Source organism: Tachysurus fulvidraco, chromosome 8 (assembly GCF_022655615.1).
Source record: "Tachysurus fulvidraco isolate hzauxx_2018 chromosome 8, HZAU_PFXX_2.0, whole genome shotgun sequence".
NCBI lineage: Eukaryota > Metazoa > Chordata > Actinopteri > Siluriformes > Bagridae > Tachysurus > Tachysurus fulvidraco.
In genome coordinates, this window is record NC_062525.1 from 1,492,785 (window position 1) to 1,510,719 (window position 17,935).

General features: G+C 37.2%; 1 long non-coding RNA gene across 1 annotated transcript; it reads left to right on the plus strand.

The window, feature by feature from the left end:
• Positions 1-721: 721 nt before the first annotated feature.
• LOC125145376 lies at positions 722-17,675 on the plus strand. Its single transcript, XR_007143759.1, has 3 exons — positions 722-759; positions 1,889-3,098; positions 17,500-17,675. It is a non-coding gene; the product is annotated as an uncharacterized LOC125145376 (long non-coding RNA).
• The last annotated feature ends 260 nt before the right edge of the window (positions 17,676-17,935 follow it).

Below are 17,935 nucleotides of genomic sequence, written 5' to 3' on the forward strand. Positions count from 1 at the left end.
CTGGTAAAAATGAGTGTTTTTCCATTTTAATGCAGAACACCACATGTGAATGTCACTTCCTGTCGCTACCTCTACCATTTTTTACCATGTAATTGTATGGGGAAGGTCGCTGCTCTGTCCTATTAAAAGAATATATACATGTTATACATGGTGTGTTTGTTTTATAGAAACATGTAAAAAGGGTTTTCAATCATGGAGGCTGTGTAAATGTTTTCTACATCAGGAGAAGACATAAAAGAATCAGATAAACGTACATATGTTGCCTCGTGTCTGTTTGACACAATGCAGAATTTTTCATTATAACCGATGTACACCTGAGACCAGTTACATGATGCTGGTCATTTTGACTCAGCTTGTTTGTCTCATAGAGATAATGAAGATGTCCGTTAGCTGATCAGAACATTCAATTAACACTCATCTATTTATGTGGTCAGGACCAGAACGTTTCTGTTAGTTAATCAGCAAAAAGTCCTGATGTCCACTGCAGACTGGTGGAAGTTGGGGTGGTTTTCCAGGGTGTGTTTGGGAGCACGGCATCACCATCACCGTCACAGACATGATTACAGCAGGATGGGGAGATTAGTCACTACTTTCTTTACTATAATGAGCACTTTGTGTAAAAGGCACTGATTCCCAGAACCCTGCTTACCCACCAAAGTGAAAGTAACCCAACAGTGCTATAAAAAAGATCCTGATCTCCCTCCTCAGGACACTCACTCCACTACCAGATTCCTGAAGACATCACAGGAGAGACAGCAAGTCAGAGTTTTTATTGTTATCTAGCACCAATACTCAATTGATGATCTGCTGTGAAACCCATAACTGGAGCAAATACATATCTAATGACTTTTAGGCTTTATATTTTACTGATAGATCGAATGCTCTAATTGTATGTTGTGTATCTAGCATTTTATTTCAATGGATGCAATCCTGTAGGTTTCGTTCCCTGAGCTGTCTGCTGCTGAATAATAATAATAATAATAATAATAATAATAATAATAATAATAATAATAATAATAATAATAATAAACCTGATCAGTGTAAACTAACATACTGCTGAAATACCACACTGATTGAATGGCGAAAGTTTGATTTTGACATTGATGGGGACAACATTCCCCGTATTTTGTGCATTAAACTGTTGTTATAAGATTACTTTCTTCCTCACATACCGGTAACCTGCATAATCACGTTGCATATTGCTTCATACAACAGAATATAGCCGCAGCCGACCACAACACATTAGCGAGAAAAACAAAGCCAATCAAACAGCGACGTGGGTTAGAGAGGCGGGACTCAAAAAAGTCAAAGGCCAATCCTTTTAGAGAGGTGAGTTACAGGTGAGTTACAGATCCATTGCAGGTGGTAGCTCTGTTAACCGTTTGTGTTCCACTAGTTGCGCTATTTTTTTACAGAACGCCGTTGTAAAATATTTTCATCTTATTTAATGATTCCTGGACAAATGTTAAATGAAATAAGTAAAACAAAGCACAAGACACAGACGGATATCAGTGGTCATGTATAAATATATATAGGCTTGGTCGAATTATCGCTAGGGACAATTGAGTGTTCCCTGGATATTGGTAGGGACATGTCCCTACCGTCCCTACCCAAATCGACGTCCTTGCACTGATTTATAAATACTTACTAAAGCATAGTTCTTTTCTGTTTTTCTCTCATCATCACAGTGTTGACTTTATATCACTTTATAATATACATGCATCTTTATTCATCTTCATATGTCTCTCTTTAAATTGCAAAGAGAATAGAGAAATCTCTCTCTCTCATACACACACACACACACACACACACACACATACACACACATACACACACACACTCAAACGAAAGTGTCATTCTGCCTTTCTTCTCTTCTCTGTTTTTATAGGATTTTAAAGTAAATTTTCCATTTGGGTAAAATGGCAAAAGCTAGAGGAGGTAAGCTCACAATACATACTGTAAAGTTAAAACATGTATCATACAGCGTTATACAACAAAAGTAAAATACAACTGAAAAATTGCGCTTAATAATTTCAGTTAATATTCTGAAATATTGTTCTTTATTATTGTTTATAATTCTGAAAATATTTCCACAATATTTATAATTTATTGTGTAGTTTTAGATTCTCTCTGAATTTGAAGCATCATATCTTTCTGATCACATCATCACTGTCATTATATATCACCTAGAAGTATGAGAAGATGCTTAAAGTTACAGCTTTACATCTGAAAGCTCCGACACTGGAGACTCCTTCCACACATGTTAAATAAACATGTTTATCGTATCAAAATTTTGCTCACGGTTTTTAATCCGTTGATGTGAAGTGTCCTCTGTACAAGTTCATGTTAACGCACTGTAGCTATTTGTAATGATATCATATTAGAACAAGTCCTTTACTATAATCCTGAGCTACTGTCAGAGCTGCTGTTATAGATAATTAAAGAATTAAATGATCGCATTCCTAAAGATGAAGCCAAAGCTGAGGCTGGTGTAGGATGAGTTGGAGCAGCGCGGAGCATATTTGCTGTCGAATCTAACGGTCCAAAGGCTTCTGCCGAGGCTACGGCTGATGGCCTGGAAGCAGGAGCCATGGCTAGAGCAGAGCTTGGAAGTGTATCAGCTGCAGCTGGTCCAGTAGAAGCAAAGCTGGGTTTGGGGATTGACACTGGTGTGAGTGTTAGCCCAACTAAAATAGAAGCAAAGTTTCTAGGGACTGGAGTGACTTTGGGCAGCACAATGGGAATTTCACTTTTTGGAAGTGAGTTTAAAATTAAACTTTTTTGAAGTTAAACTGGATTAATTTACTCTAAGATTTTGCATATGATTAATAAGCTAAAGTATGAATTCTAGCACTTACTGTAATCCTAACAGTTCATAATGTAAGCATGTGAGATTATTGATGACTGAAAATGGTTTCTGTGATCTTTCCAATATTCATTACCATGTTATATTTTTTTCAATACCATGATCATTATAACCTTTAGTAAGTGATCCTTTTGTTTCTTGTAAGTGATCGAACCTGTAACATCTGTTCTCAATTGATTCAAGCATGTGTATGATAATCCTGTGTGTCTAATAGAGCATCATATTCAAACAGGTTCATGTTTGACAACTAACCTTAAAATTGTTCACACAAACTACAGTCAAGACACAAATGACCTATAAACAGGTTATACTGCTCAGTCTTTGTGTGAGGAACCAGTTCACTTCATTCATCATATCTCTGAATCACAACATTTGCAAATCCTCCAACCACAAGCTGTGGTTAATGTCACAGAAATCACATTATTCTTTATTCTGATATTTAATGGAATGTTAACTGAAGATCTTGACATGTATCTGCAAGATATTGTACTGTGTGCTGTTTCCACATAAATAAAGTGTCTGTGTGTATAGATTATGTATAATGATTGCTTTGTGTGTGTGTGTGTGTGTGTGTGTGTGTGTGTGTGTGTGTGTGTGTGTGTGTGTGTGTGTGTGTGTGTTTTATTCAGTCCATGCTTACACTCATATTTTCTATAAAAAATATAAAATTAAGAATCTTTATTTATCTTCATATGGCTCTAATATATACAGTTGAAACCAGATATTTACATACACTTCCAAAAAAACACAAACTTTTATTTCTTTACTGTCATACATTAAATCAGAGTAAACTTTTTCTGTTTTAAATCAATAGATATTAACATATTTTTTGCATTTGTTAAATGTCAGAATCGAGCGAGGGAGAATTTTTATGTATTTTTATCACTTTCATCAAAGTCACAAGTATACCTACACTAAGTTTATTGTGCCTTTAAACAACAAGAAAAAAAATCCAGATGATTCCATTCTGAGCTTAAGAAGCTTCTGATAGGTTAATTGATGGCTCACCTCAAACACAGAGCCTCTTTCTTTCACTATTCGGACGGGACTAGATTTACAGAGGGTCGTTAGAGTTAGAATTTTATTCAGCCGACGTCTGTCATTTCATGTATAGATTCGTACGGGACTAACATCTCTGTGTTTATTACGGAGGTAGGAGAGTCTGTGTTTTACATGTGGGCGTTGCACAAGACCACATGTCTAGGATGCGTGGATTGCATATGGTCATATGTGATAAAATATGATAAAATGTATTTTGAAATTAAGTAAATTTACATTTAAGCACTTTAAAATGTAAACATCCTAACTTGTTAAGTGTTTAAAAATGTTATACACGTTATAATAATATTAAAAATTCTAAAAAAAAATAAATGTAAAAAATGTTTAACATCATATGGTTTTATATAGAACTTCTTATAAACCCACTGGAATAAATATGTTTTTTATATAATTTTCACATTATGTAATTGACTATAGAAATGAAAAACTGATACCTTAAACTATATGATTTGTGATAGTCGTGATATCCGTGATAGCCGTGATTTGGCTCTTCTTGTTGATTTAATTTTTTTATTTCTGCGCAGGGTAGCAAACACATTTACATCCATGTGCAGAAAGCAGAAACCTGAATACCGGTGCTCTAGGGTTAATACGGTAGTTCACGTTGACCAAAACTGACAAGAAAACGCGTTTTGGAATAAAACATTTCCGGCAATCACAGACATTCCCATTCAGATTGGATTAGATTTCTCAGATTTTCTCAGTTTGCTGAAAAACAGTAATTTGCTCTGGAATTTTTACACAGGTCGTGTGAGAAAAAGACAGACATGGCAGATTCGGATGGGATTAAAATCAACAAAGTACGTCTGTGAAACTCAAATTTCTCTAACGACCCCCTGTAAATCTAGTCCCGTCCGAATAGTGCTTTTGACATCATGGGGAAATCAAGAGAAATCCACCAAGACATCAGAAAAATAATTGTTGACCTACACAAGTGTTGCTCATCCTTAGGTGCAATTTCCAGATGCCTGAAGGTCCCACGTTCATCCATTCAGACAATAATACACAAGTATAAAAAAACATGTGAATGTACAACGATCATACCACTCAGGAAGGAGATGGATTCTGAGTCCCAGAGATGAACGTTTTTTGGTGCGAAATGTGCAAATCAACCCCAGGACAACAGCAAAAGATCTTGTGAAGATGCTGGCTGAAACTGGTAAGACAGTGTCATTATCCACAGTAAAACGACTACTGTCCCGCCATGAGCTGAAAGGTTACTCTGGGAGGAGAAAGGCGTTACTTCAAAGCCACCATAAAAAAGCCAGACTACAGTTTGCAACTGCACATGGGGGAAAAAATCTTAATTTCTGGAGACATGTCCTGTGGTCTGACGAAACAAAAATTGAACTGTTCAGCCATAATGATAAACGGTATATTCGGAGGAAAAAGGGCTAAGCTTTGAAGCCTCAGAACACCATTCCAACTGTCAAGTATGGGGGTGGTAGTATAATGTTGTGGGGCTGCTTTGCTGCAGAAGGGACTGGTGAACTTTACAAAATAGATGGCATCATGAGAAAAGAAAATTATGTTCATATATTAAAGCAACATTTGAAGACATCAGCCAGGAAGTTAAAGCTTGGGCACAAATGGGTCTTAGAGGCTTAAGGACAACAAAGTCAAGGTATTGGAGTGGCCACTTTGCGGAAGACAAGCAGACTAAGGACATGGATTACTGGAATTCTGTTCTGTAGTCTGATGACAACAAGATAAATTTATTTGGTTCAGATGGTGTTGAGCGTCTGGGGTGGAACCAGGTGAAAGGTACAAAGAAAAGTGTGCTTGCCTACAGTCAAGCATGGTGGTGGGAGTGTCATGGACTCTGGCTGCATGAGTGCTGCCGTCACTGAGGGAGCTATAGTTCACTGAGAGAACAATGAATATCAATACGTACTTTAACATACCAAAGCAGAGCATGATCCCCTCCCTTCAGAGACTGGGACGCAGGACAGTATTCCAACATGATAACAACCCCAAAACACAACTCCAAGACGACCACTGCCTTGCTAATAAAGTTGAGGGTAAAGGTGATGGACTTGCCAAGCATGTCTCCAGACCTAAACCCTGTTGAGCATCTGTGGGTCATCCTCAAACAGACGGTGGAGGAGCACAAGGTCTCTAACTTCCACCAGCTCCATGATGTCATTATGGAGGAGTGGAAGAGGACTTCAGTGGCAACCTGTGATGCTCTGGTGAACTCCATGTCCAAGAGGGTCTTCGAAAATAATGGGTGCCACACAAAATATTGACACTTTGGTCACAATTTGGATGCTTTCACTTAGGGGTGTACTTGCTTGTGTTTAGACATTAATGGCTGTGTGTTGAGTTATTTTAAGAGGACCACAGAGTGGGATTATAAATCATTATAAACACATGGTGGGATTGTAAATCATTATAAACTCTGAGAGTGGGATTATAAATCATTAAAAACACTGAGAGTGAGATTATAATTCATTATAAAATCTGAGAGTGGGATTAGAAATCGTTATTGTTATGAGAGCCATGAGGGCTCCCTCTGCTGGCCTGCAGAGGATTTGCTGCACTTTATCATCAGGACTCTATTTCCCACAATTCATTGCACCACCAACTCAGCACACCTGTTTCCTGTTTAAAATCACCTGGGTCTCATTTATAAAACTGTGTGTAGGATCCCTACTAAAAGTTTACGTACGTCCAAAAGCCAAAAATTGTGTACGCCAAAAAAAAAATCCGATTTATAAAACCGTGCATACGCACACCTGTAAGCAATGTTCCTTTTATAAATCACAGATCACCCGCAGATGTGCGTACTTGAACCAGCCTCAAATTCCGCCCTGTACACGCCCATTTTTAACCATAAATAGTCAATGCAAATCACCTCATTTCGGCATGCAAATGAGACTGGAATCCAATATATACCTGGAAAACTAGCATGCGACCAATTAATTAATCAAAGAAAGTGAAAAAGTGTATTTCGGTTACTTGGAATGATGGCGACAGGCGAGAAAAGAGGAAAAAACATACTTTCTCAGACACTGATATTGAAACACTTGTAGGGGAGTTGGAGGCTATATATATATATATAGCAATACTGATTTTCAAAAAGTTTTATTTGCATGTGCTTACAGTATGCAAAATATGTGGAATAAAAAGATTATCATTCATTCAAGGTGCAGGCAAAGAGAAAACTGTCCTCCCACCGCCAGAGCGTGGCTGCAACTGGTGGGGGCCCAAGTACAGTACAGCTGATCTCACATCAGTGGACGGCAAAATCGTGGCTATAATTGGGGAGGTCAGCATGTGTGGGATTGTGTCAGAAAAGGAGGGAGACTCTGACATGACTGAAACCACAGAGGAGCAAGGTTAAACAGATTTTTATTTATTAACGCTGTACATTTACGTGTGTGGGTTGATAAATGGATAAATGTTGCCAATTGTTTGTCCTCCAGTCCTTCCGATGCAGATGCACAGCGTCCGGCTCAAAGCAGTGCCCCTTCTGCGTCTGGCATGTCCAAAAGTGGTCGGGTACTCACTGAGGCAGTCCTGCAGTTACAGCAAGAGACAATAAACGCTGTCAACAGGGTTGCAGACGAGCTACGGCAGATGAGAGAAGTGATGCAAGAAATTGCACAATCATTAAAAGATGCAGTTATAACATCAAGCTTGAGTTTTGTTTTTCTTTACAAACGCCGCATGACATCCTCACGGATTCTTACACCTTGTTAATATCCCTCTTGCCGGCCAGGGGGCTGTGTCTCGGGGTCGTAATGCTGGGGTAGAGGGAGATCAGCAGGGAGAGGAATACAGTACCTTTCCCCAGTGCTAGATTGTGCAAAACATCACACGCCCTGACAAGCATGCACACTTTTGCTGGATGGTATAAAAGTCTGCCACCCGAGGCATCCAGGGCACGCCATCTGCATTTCAGGATGCCGATGGCACGCTCCACGACTGCGCGGGCACAAGAGTGGACCTCTTTATAATGCTATTCCTCTGCGCTCTATGGGTTTAAAAATGGGGTGAGGAGCCGGCGTCTCAGGGGTAGCCACTGTCGCCTGCAGGTTATAATTATATTAAAAACAAAATTGTTACATTTTCTACTTTTTAATATTGTTAAACTCACCAAGAAGCCAGCCATCACGTAGCTACTGCGCCTGCATTTAGTCTGTTCCCTGCACTGTTATGTGTCAAGATAAAGGAATCATGTGTTGAACCAGGCCAGCGTGCACAATGTTTGTGAGGGTCGTGTTGGAGTCACATATGATTTGCACATTAATAGAATGCACATGCTTTCTATTATCATAAGCAAATTAATTTTCAGATGGTGCCCTTATAGCAACATGAGCGCAGTCAATTGTGACGATTACATTTAGGAAACCAAACATTGCTGCAAATTGCATTTTAATTTCGGCCTGTTCTCACACAGTGTAGGGCAGGGGTCGGCAACCCGTGGATCCGGAGCCACAAGTGGCTCTTTTATCCCTCTGCTGCGGCTCCCAGTAGATTTGGAAAATAAATATTTTATTTAAATTTATTTTATTTTAGTTTTTAAAAAAAAATAATTCTAAATTCTAAGAGTATGATGCTCTTGTAACATTAAAACAAACCGTGTTTAATTTTTTTGTCGCTCAAAATATGCGTCATAACTGCCGACCTGCGAAATCCGACACACAGAAGCAGACGCATTTTTGGTTTGCTGCAGCCGGTAAGTTAAAATTTTTATGTCATGCAGGGTATCAAGTGTCACTCATTTGGGTCTTTTATCATGCTCTCCCGCCACACGTCGTATTTCTGACACAGAAAAACGTTTTGACCATTTGGCTGGGCGGGGTGTCACGCTTGCCTGTCTTCAAAACTTGAGAGCCCTGGCATGAATACGAAGAGGACTCAATTAGACATTGCACATTTTATTTGAAAGTAACCTTCGAACGAGCGTCTTTTTTCTTAAGGTTAGTTCAAACTGTTCAAAATATTTTTGTTTGCCTGCAGAAATAAAATTTTGTTTACTCATTGATTTCATAAATGCAACACACTACAGTTTTTTCTATAGTTTCCATAAAGGTAAAAAACGATATATGCAGTTTTATCTTCATTTTAGATGTCAGTTAGATGTCAAAAGGGCCTTGTGGCTCCCTGTGGTTTTTTTTTCTGTGGAAAACGGGTCCAAATGGCGTAGGGGAACCTGATGTATCGACTACCCATATTGAGTATACCATTCAAAACGACAGATATTATGGCACTCAGGGACGGCTGTGATATACCAGGACCTATAGGGTGAGATGATAGATTCCAATAGAATTATTTCATATACAAAAAGGTTTTAGACACAAAGTTGAGGATTACTTATAGTTTTTTATATAAATAATTTACCTGTCTGCCAATTCCCGCTGCCAATTCCCAACAGTGCCAGCAGTGCCATCATAAGCATTACATACCCTGGTCACCAGAGGATTTATATGTTTCTAGCAATTAGACTGATTGTTAAGACCATGACAAAATCACAGAATTAATTAGTGGGCAAAAATTTAAGACGTAAAATTTTATAGTGCCCTTTTATTATATTATTATATTTTATTTATAACACCCTAGGCCCGATGATAGCGATTGTGCTTCATGACTGTATTTGCAGACTTTGACATTTTATGATATATGTACATTAGGGAAAATATTTAGTTTGTACACTGTGTTCTGCAGTTCTCTAATAAAAGGATATTTCATGCTATTCTGTATCACATGTAGTCGCGCCATCCTACTGCACTCCCGTTGTGGACAATGTGACTGTAAGGCAGCGCTGATTATTCATTCATTCATTCATTCATTCATTCATTCATTCATTCATTTATTCTTCATTCATTCTTCATTCATTCATTCTAACGCTTATCCGAACTACACGGGTCACGGGGAGCCTGTGCCTATCTCAGGCGTCATCGGGCATCGAGGCAAGATACACCCTGGACGGAGCAGCGCTGATTATTAATTATTAATATTTTATTTTTAATACATTTTGAATTACGTTTGTCCCTCCAGAGCTGGAGGAAGTGTTTGGGGAGAGGGAAGTCTGGGCGACCCGGCCCCGGATAAGCGGTAGAAGATGGATGGATGGATGGATGGATGGAATTACGTTTGGATTTTACTAGATGTATATAGCCTAAAACAATCGGCACAAATAACACTGTTGGATTTAATCTTCATGATAATGTGGATATAACCTCACCATATGTGTCGCCAATTCCCTTTGTCTCCCTAGAATGTGCGTACACACAGCTCAAAGTTTGCTTAAAGGTGCGCACATTCTCCCGTCAAGTTTGTTTTTTATAGATCACAACCTTTGCGCGAAAACTGGCGTAGCACATTTCCAGCCCCGTTTTGTGCGTATGCACGCTTTATAAATGAGACCCCTGGTCTATTTAAGATCACTCAGAACTCTCTGATGATGTGAAGTATTGTTAGCACTGTCTGCATTCTGAGCGTATTATTCTGTTCCGTCTATTGCCTTGTTTTGACCCTGCTTGTTTATCGTGTTTATGAATGTTTGCTACCTGCCCTGACCTACGCCCGGATTATTGACTACTTTTTTTGGATTTCCTTTGATGTTGTTTTTTGCCTGGTGTTTGACCCTTAACCCTATAAATCATTATAAACACTGAGAGTGGGATCATAAATCATTATAAACACTGAGAGTGGGATCATAAATCATTATAAACACTGATAGTGGGATTATAAATCATTATAAACACTGATAGTGGGATTATAAATCATTATAAACACTGATAGTGGGATTATAAATCATTATAAACATTGGGAGTGAGATTATAAATCATAAACACTGAGAGTGGGATCATAAATCATTATAAACACTGAGAGTGGGATTACAAATCATTATAAACACAGAGAGGGATTATAAATCATTATAAACACTGTGAGTGGGATTATAAATCATTAAACACACTGAGAGAGGGATTATAAATAAACACTGAGATCTGCTCTCTTACACTGTGTGCATACTGTGTGTGTGTGTGTGTGTGTGTGTGTGTGTGTGTGTGTGTGTGTGTGTGTGTGTGTGTGTGTGTGTTGCTCTGAAAAATAACAAAGACTGGCTCCTTTAACAAACTGCTGATTCAGCAAAATTATTGTGTATTTACAGTAGAATGTGATTACTGATAAATGTGAAATGTTCCAGATACACACAGATAGACAAAAGGCATTTCCCCTCACTTTTATGGCCATGTGTCAAAGTTTTAGGGACATTTTTATTTTTTACAAAGCAGATAATGTCCAGTAAAACAACATTCATTCATTTTCTTCCACTAATTCCTCAAAAAGAAGCAGAACCGAAAATGAGGTCAATGGACTGAGAGAAACAGGAACTATGACTTCACTGAGATGGTGGGATCTTACGAGAACTGTGTATAAATGTCATCAACAATAAACAATTTTTTCCCAGCTTTCCCACATTTTGTTTCATTTTGACTGTATACTTTTTGTTAACGGAGGCTATTAGATTGTTTATGGAAGTTGGGTGCAATTGTTATTTGGACGTTAATGAATAAAACCATAGAATTGAAGGCGGGTGTACTTTCTTTTTCACAGAACTAGTGTGTAACCTCTGAATAGTGATTAATCCTGTGGTTATATTTGAGGTTTGAATTTCAGTTCCAAACCCTCACTATGTGAACTTTAACTCTACTTTAGATACAGGACTTAACTAGTAAACGTCTCACCATACGTTACTAACCCTAACCCTAACTTACTCCTGATTGGTGTAAGAAAAACAGACATAAAACCACAGACAACAACAATACACTTTTACACATAAATACACCAAGTGATATTCACATTAAGTAATCTGAATAAAGTGACCATTGAGTAAAGTGAACATTGATAGTAATAAAGTGCCTATTTTGTAAAGTGACCATATATAAGAATAGCAGCAGCATAGACAGAATAGATTTACGTGAAATAAGTGACTACAGATAACAGAATAGCATGGTCGGAATGGTATTTGAGATTAGTCCATTGAGTTTAAATGCTATTTACTGCATAACTTATAGGGTATTTCAGATGAATGTTTATAACTTATAAAAAATGGGTCGATATTGCATAAATTAACCTTCCTGCAGACCTTGTCTGAATTCCTATGCAAATTAGGAGCGCTAAGTCAACTTGACCTTGTCTGTTTTGACTGCTTGTATGACAGCCTTTTTATTCCAGCTTTTTTGTCTAACTTGTTTAAAACATATTAACATATATTTTGCAAAAAACCTTATTTATATAAAAAAATGCCTCATTTTCTAGTAAAAAAAAAAAAAACAACAGAAATTTTGAATTATTTTCACTCACAAAAGTTAATGCACAATTACAGGCTGGTATATTTCAAAGCCAGGAGATATATATAATATAATATAATAATATATAATAATTTTCCGTTTTTTTTTTTTTTTGAGAAAAAATGAACACAAACTATATTACAGCTAAATATATATATATTTTATTATTATTATTATTATTATTATTATTATTATTATTATTATTATTATTATTGATAATAATAATAATAATAATAATAATAATAATAATAATAATAATAATATGAACAAATTGAATAACATGGTTTAGGCTTGTTAAGTACAAATTTACAGAACATCGATCAATACAGAACACAGCGGTATCTTAATGTAATTCAAATTAGCCAGTATTTCCGCGGGAGAAGACGTTCATTCTTAAAGGCCACATCTGGCAACCACTCTCCGCTGAACATCGACGGATCATCCGTAGAGATCGTCAAGAGCACCAAATTTCTTGGTGTTCAACACCAGCTCCATCACCAAGAAGGCCCAACAGCGTCTCTACTTCCTACGAAGTCTCCCTCCCCCATCCTGACCATGTTCTACAGAGGGACCATTGAGAGCATCCTGAGCAGCTGCATCACTGTCTGGTTTGGGAACTGAACCATCTCAGATCGCGAAACCCTGCGGCGGATAGTGAGGACAGCTGAGAAGATCATTGGGGTCTCTCTTCCCTCTATCATGGACACTTACACCACTCAAAGCCAACAGCATTGTGGATGACCCCACACACCCCTCACACACACTCTTCACGCTCCTGCCTTCTGGAAAAAGGTACCGAAGCATTCGGGCCCTCACGACCGGACTGTGTAACAGTTTCTTCCCACAAGCCATCAGACTTCTCAATAACTGAACTGAACTGTACTGAGCACAACATACACACATCATCTGTATGGACTGCACAGACCTACACAAAACACACACACTGACACATCAAACTGTTTACATGCTGCTTACAATCCATCAAAATGTTTACATGCTGTTTTGCACACTTTTCTCCTGTTTTGCCCAAACTGTCCAACATTTCAGCTGTTTTTGCACATATTGTACAATATTTCAGTCATTTGCTGTTTTTTTGCACAATTCTAAATATTATCTCAAGGACCTGCTGCTAAGAGACTGTAAATTCTGATGTTACTGCATGGAATATTGTTTGAACATTCAGTATTCACACACAGTATTTACACTGCTTGGCACTGTTTCTGTTTACTGTTTATTGTCCTTTGTGTATTGTATTTTTTGTACTTTTTGTATTGTCTTGTAACTTTTTGTCCTGCACTGTCTTGGTTGTCTTGTCCTGCACTGTTTGCACCAGGTTGCACAGTTGCACTTTATGTGGCTAAGATTACTTACAAGTCCTTAGCCCTATCTTTAATTTTATGTAGCACCCTGATCCTGGAGAAACGTTGTCTCATTCCCTTATGTACTGCAACAGCTATATACAGTATGGTTGCAAAGGCCAATAAAAGCTTCTTGACTTGACATGACTTAATGTGTAAATACTAAGTTGTTTGTGGCACATGGTAATGGTTTATTTATATGAATGTTTTGTTTGCAGATGGTTTATTTATATGAATGTTTTGTTTGCAGATGGTTTCTGTTCGGAGCATGGTGGATTTAATACTACTGTAGCTTAAACATCTGAGAAGTGTGAAAAAGTTGAGTTACATCATTTGCTAAACAACCACAACGTTGGACTTCAAAGTTCGATACGGACACTCTTTCTGGCTGAATGGTTGTTGTGAAACATCGGAATATTCAAGTACTGTTTCTATCACTCACTAACACTAAGACGTTTATAGGATAAAGCAAACCATTGACTGTACATTGGGGGGAATTATTGCTTTATTGTAAACTGTGGGATTCTTCGTGTGTTGATTGTTGGTGTAGTGTAGGATTTGTACTGTATATGCAGGTTAACTCTTGAATACACTTGACTCATGAGTAAAATTGGTCTGCTGAGTCCTGTAACGTTAAGAAAAACGGAATGCAAATTTCAAATCAAATGTTTTTCTGTTTTGTCATGAAATCACCATCGACCCACAGAAATTTGTTTGGTTTTAAATAAACTTCTGTATAAGCCTCAATGCTTTGTAAATGGCTATGGAAAGTCTTAGACCTCATTACCGTTGAAAGTGTAATGTTGACCCCTAACATTAAGGTTATTTTACTGAAGTTAAATATTACATAACAAAATCACATAAAAACTATAAAAATGCTCACAGACCTATATAAAATGACACAAATTACAGAAGAAATGTAAAAATAACTCCCCTTACTTCAACTAGCCATGTGAAACAGCCCCCCTCTGATCCAAAATGAGGGTAAGAGTCCAATGGCGTATTGACTTGAATGCACTAAAGTTTCTGATTAAAATTTATTTGGTACTTTTGGGACTATGTGCAGTGACTATAAAACAGTTAAATAATCCGAGAAATTATATCTAATAAAACTTACTAGTCCCAGACAGTTCATTTTGTACATGAATTAATTGTGTATTTATTTATAATTCTACTTAGGAAAATGTTAATATTACTATGTAGAAATTATTAGGGTTTATGTAATATATTTTACTACACCAAAAGTGCGTTTTTTCAGTGTTCTTCTGTACTCACTTCTGTCAGATACTGACAGAATCTATCTATCTATCTATCTATCTATCTATCTATCTATCTATCTATCTATCTATCTATCTATCTATCTATCTATCTATCTATCTATTTATACAAAATGAATTTAATGTCAGTGACCGTTTATTACTATAACAGTTAAACTAGTGCTTCATGAGCACTATGTGTTAGAGATGTGTATCTGAGCTCTGAACTGAGACACAAAAATCCCCTAAAATTAAAAAAAAAAAAGAAACTGATAGTACAAAGATCAGAGGAATGTGATGAATTGCAGTTAACCAAAAAAAAAAATAAAAAATAGATAAAGGATGTGTGATGGTCTTTGTATTTTATATAATAATATTCATCTTTAAACACCACATCATATAAACCATGTAAATCCATATGACTACAATACTTTACTTAATGTTAGCTGGTATGCTAACAAATATGGATCTAATTATAAAGTTGTAAACTTTATATAACCTTTAATTTGCACAGTTGCACTTTATGTGGCTAAGACTACTTACATGTCCTTAGCCCTGTCTTTGTTTTATGTAGCACCTTGATCCTGGAGAAACGTTGTCTCATTTCACTGTGTACTGCAACAGCTATATATGGTTGTAATGACAATAAAAAGCTTCTTGACTCTTGACTTGACTTGAACTTCCTTTATTATAATGAGCACTTTGTGTAAAAGGGAATTCCCAGAAACCTGCTGACCAAACCAAAGTGAACGTGACCCAACAGTGCTGGATAAAAACAATCCTGATCTCCCTCCTCAGGACACTCACGCCACTACCAGATTCCTGAAGACATCACAGGAGACACAGCAAGTAAGATTTTTTATTGTTATCTAGCACCAATACTCAGATAATGATCTGCTGTGAAACCCATAACTGGAGCAAATACAAATCTAATGACTTTTAAGCTTTATATTTTACTGATAGATTGAATGCTCTAATTGTATGTTGTGTATCTAGCATTTTATTTCAATGGATGCAATCCTGTAGGTTTCGTTCCCTTAGCTGTCTGCTGCTGAATAATAATAATAATAATAATAATAATAATAATAATAATAATAATAATAATAATAATAATAATAATAATAAACCTTATTAGTGTAAACTAACATACTGCTGAATTACTGCACTGCTTTATAAATACTTACTAAAACATAGTTCTTTTGATTCTGTATTTTCTCTCATCACAGTGTCGACTTTATATCACTTTAGAATATACATGCATCTTTATTCATCTTCATATGTCTCTCTTTATAAGCACATTGCAAAGAGAATAGAGGACTTTCTTTCTTACACACACACACACACACACACACACACACACACACACACACAGTTAAACTAAAGTGTCATTCTGACTTTCTTCTCTTCTCTGTTTTTATAGGGTGAATTTTCCAGTTGGGTAAAATGGTCAAAATGAAGAAAAAAGCTAGAGGAGGTAAAGCCAGACGAGGTAAGCTCACAATGAAACATGTAACTTAAAGTTAAAACATTTATCATACAGCATTATACAACAAAAAGTAAAATTCAACAGAAAAATTGCACTTAATCATTTCAGTTAATATTCTGAAATATTGTTTTTATTATTGTTTATAATTCTTATAATTGTCCAAAATATTTATAATTTATTGTATACGTGTAGTTTTAGATTCTATCTGAATTTGTAGCATCATATCTTTCTGATCACATCATCACTGTCATTAAATATCACCTAGAAGAATGAAGATATTCCTGAGCTACTGTCAGAGCTGCTGTTATAGAGAATTAATCATCTCCTTCTGATCAATAAGAATCCAGAACTCAATAACAGTGTGATGTAAATCAATTTCATTCTGATTTTAATCTATTATTATTTCTACATATATAGCAATCACTGCAGCACAGGGCATCTTCGAGATAATTGATAACTTTGACAGAGAAGGAGACGTGTATGCTGATGGTCTGTATGCTGACACGGACACATACGCTTGTGCTTTTGAAAATGAACCTGGGAAGCGCATTCCAAAAGCTGGAGCCAAAGCTGAGGCTGGTGTAGGGCGAGTTGGAGCAGCGTGGAGCGTATTTGCTGTCGCAGCTAACGGTCCAAATGCTTCTGCTGAGGCTATGGCTGTTGGACTGGAAGCAGGAGCCATGGCTGTAGCAGAGCTTGGAAGTGTATCAGCTGTAGCTGGTCCAGTAGAAGCAAAGCTGGGCCTGGGGATTGACACTGGTGTGAGTGTTAGCCCAACTAAAATAGAAGCAAAGTTTCTAGGGACTGGAGTGTCATTGGGCAGCACAATGGGAATTTCACTTTTTGGAAGTGAGTTTAAATTAAAATTTTTTTGAATTCATACTTTAAGATTTTGCATATGATTAATAAGGCAAAGTATGAATTCTAGCACTTACTGTAATCCTCACATGTAAGCATGTGAGATTATTGATGACTGGAATGGTTTCTGTGATCTTTCTAATATTCAATACCATGTTATGTTTTTTTTCAATTCCATGATCATTATAACCTTTAGTAAGTGATTCTTTTGTTTCTTGTGAGTGATCGAACCTGTAACATTTGTTCTTAATTGATTCAAGCATGTGTATGATAATCCTGTGTGTCTAATAGAGTCATCATATTCAAACAGGTTCATGTTATGGATTAAACAACTAACCTTAAAATTGTTAACACGAACTACAGCCAAGACACAAATGAGCTATAAACTGGTTGTACTTCTCAGTCTTCATTCATCATATCTCTGAATCACAACATTTGTAAATCCTCCAACCACAAGCTATGGTTAAAGTTACAGAAATCACTCTCTCTCATTCACTCATTTTCTACCGCTTATCCGAACTATCTCGGGTCACGGGGAGCCTGTGCCTATCTCAGGCGTCATCGGGCGTCAAGGCAGGATACACCCTGGACGGAGTGCCAACCCATCGCAGGGCGCACACACACACACACACACACACACACACACACACACACACACACACTCTCATTCACTCACGCAATCACACACTACAGACAATTTTCCAGAGATGCCAATCAACCTACCATGCATGTCTTTGGACCGGGGG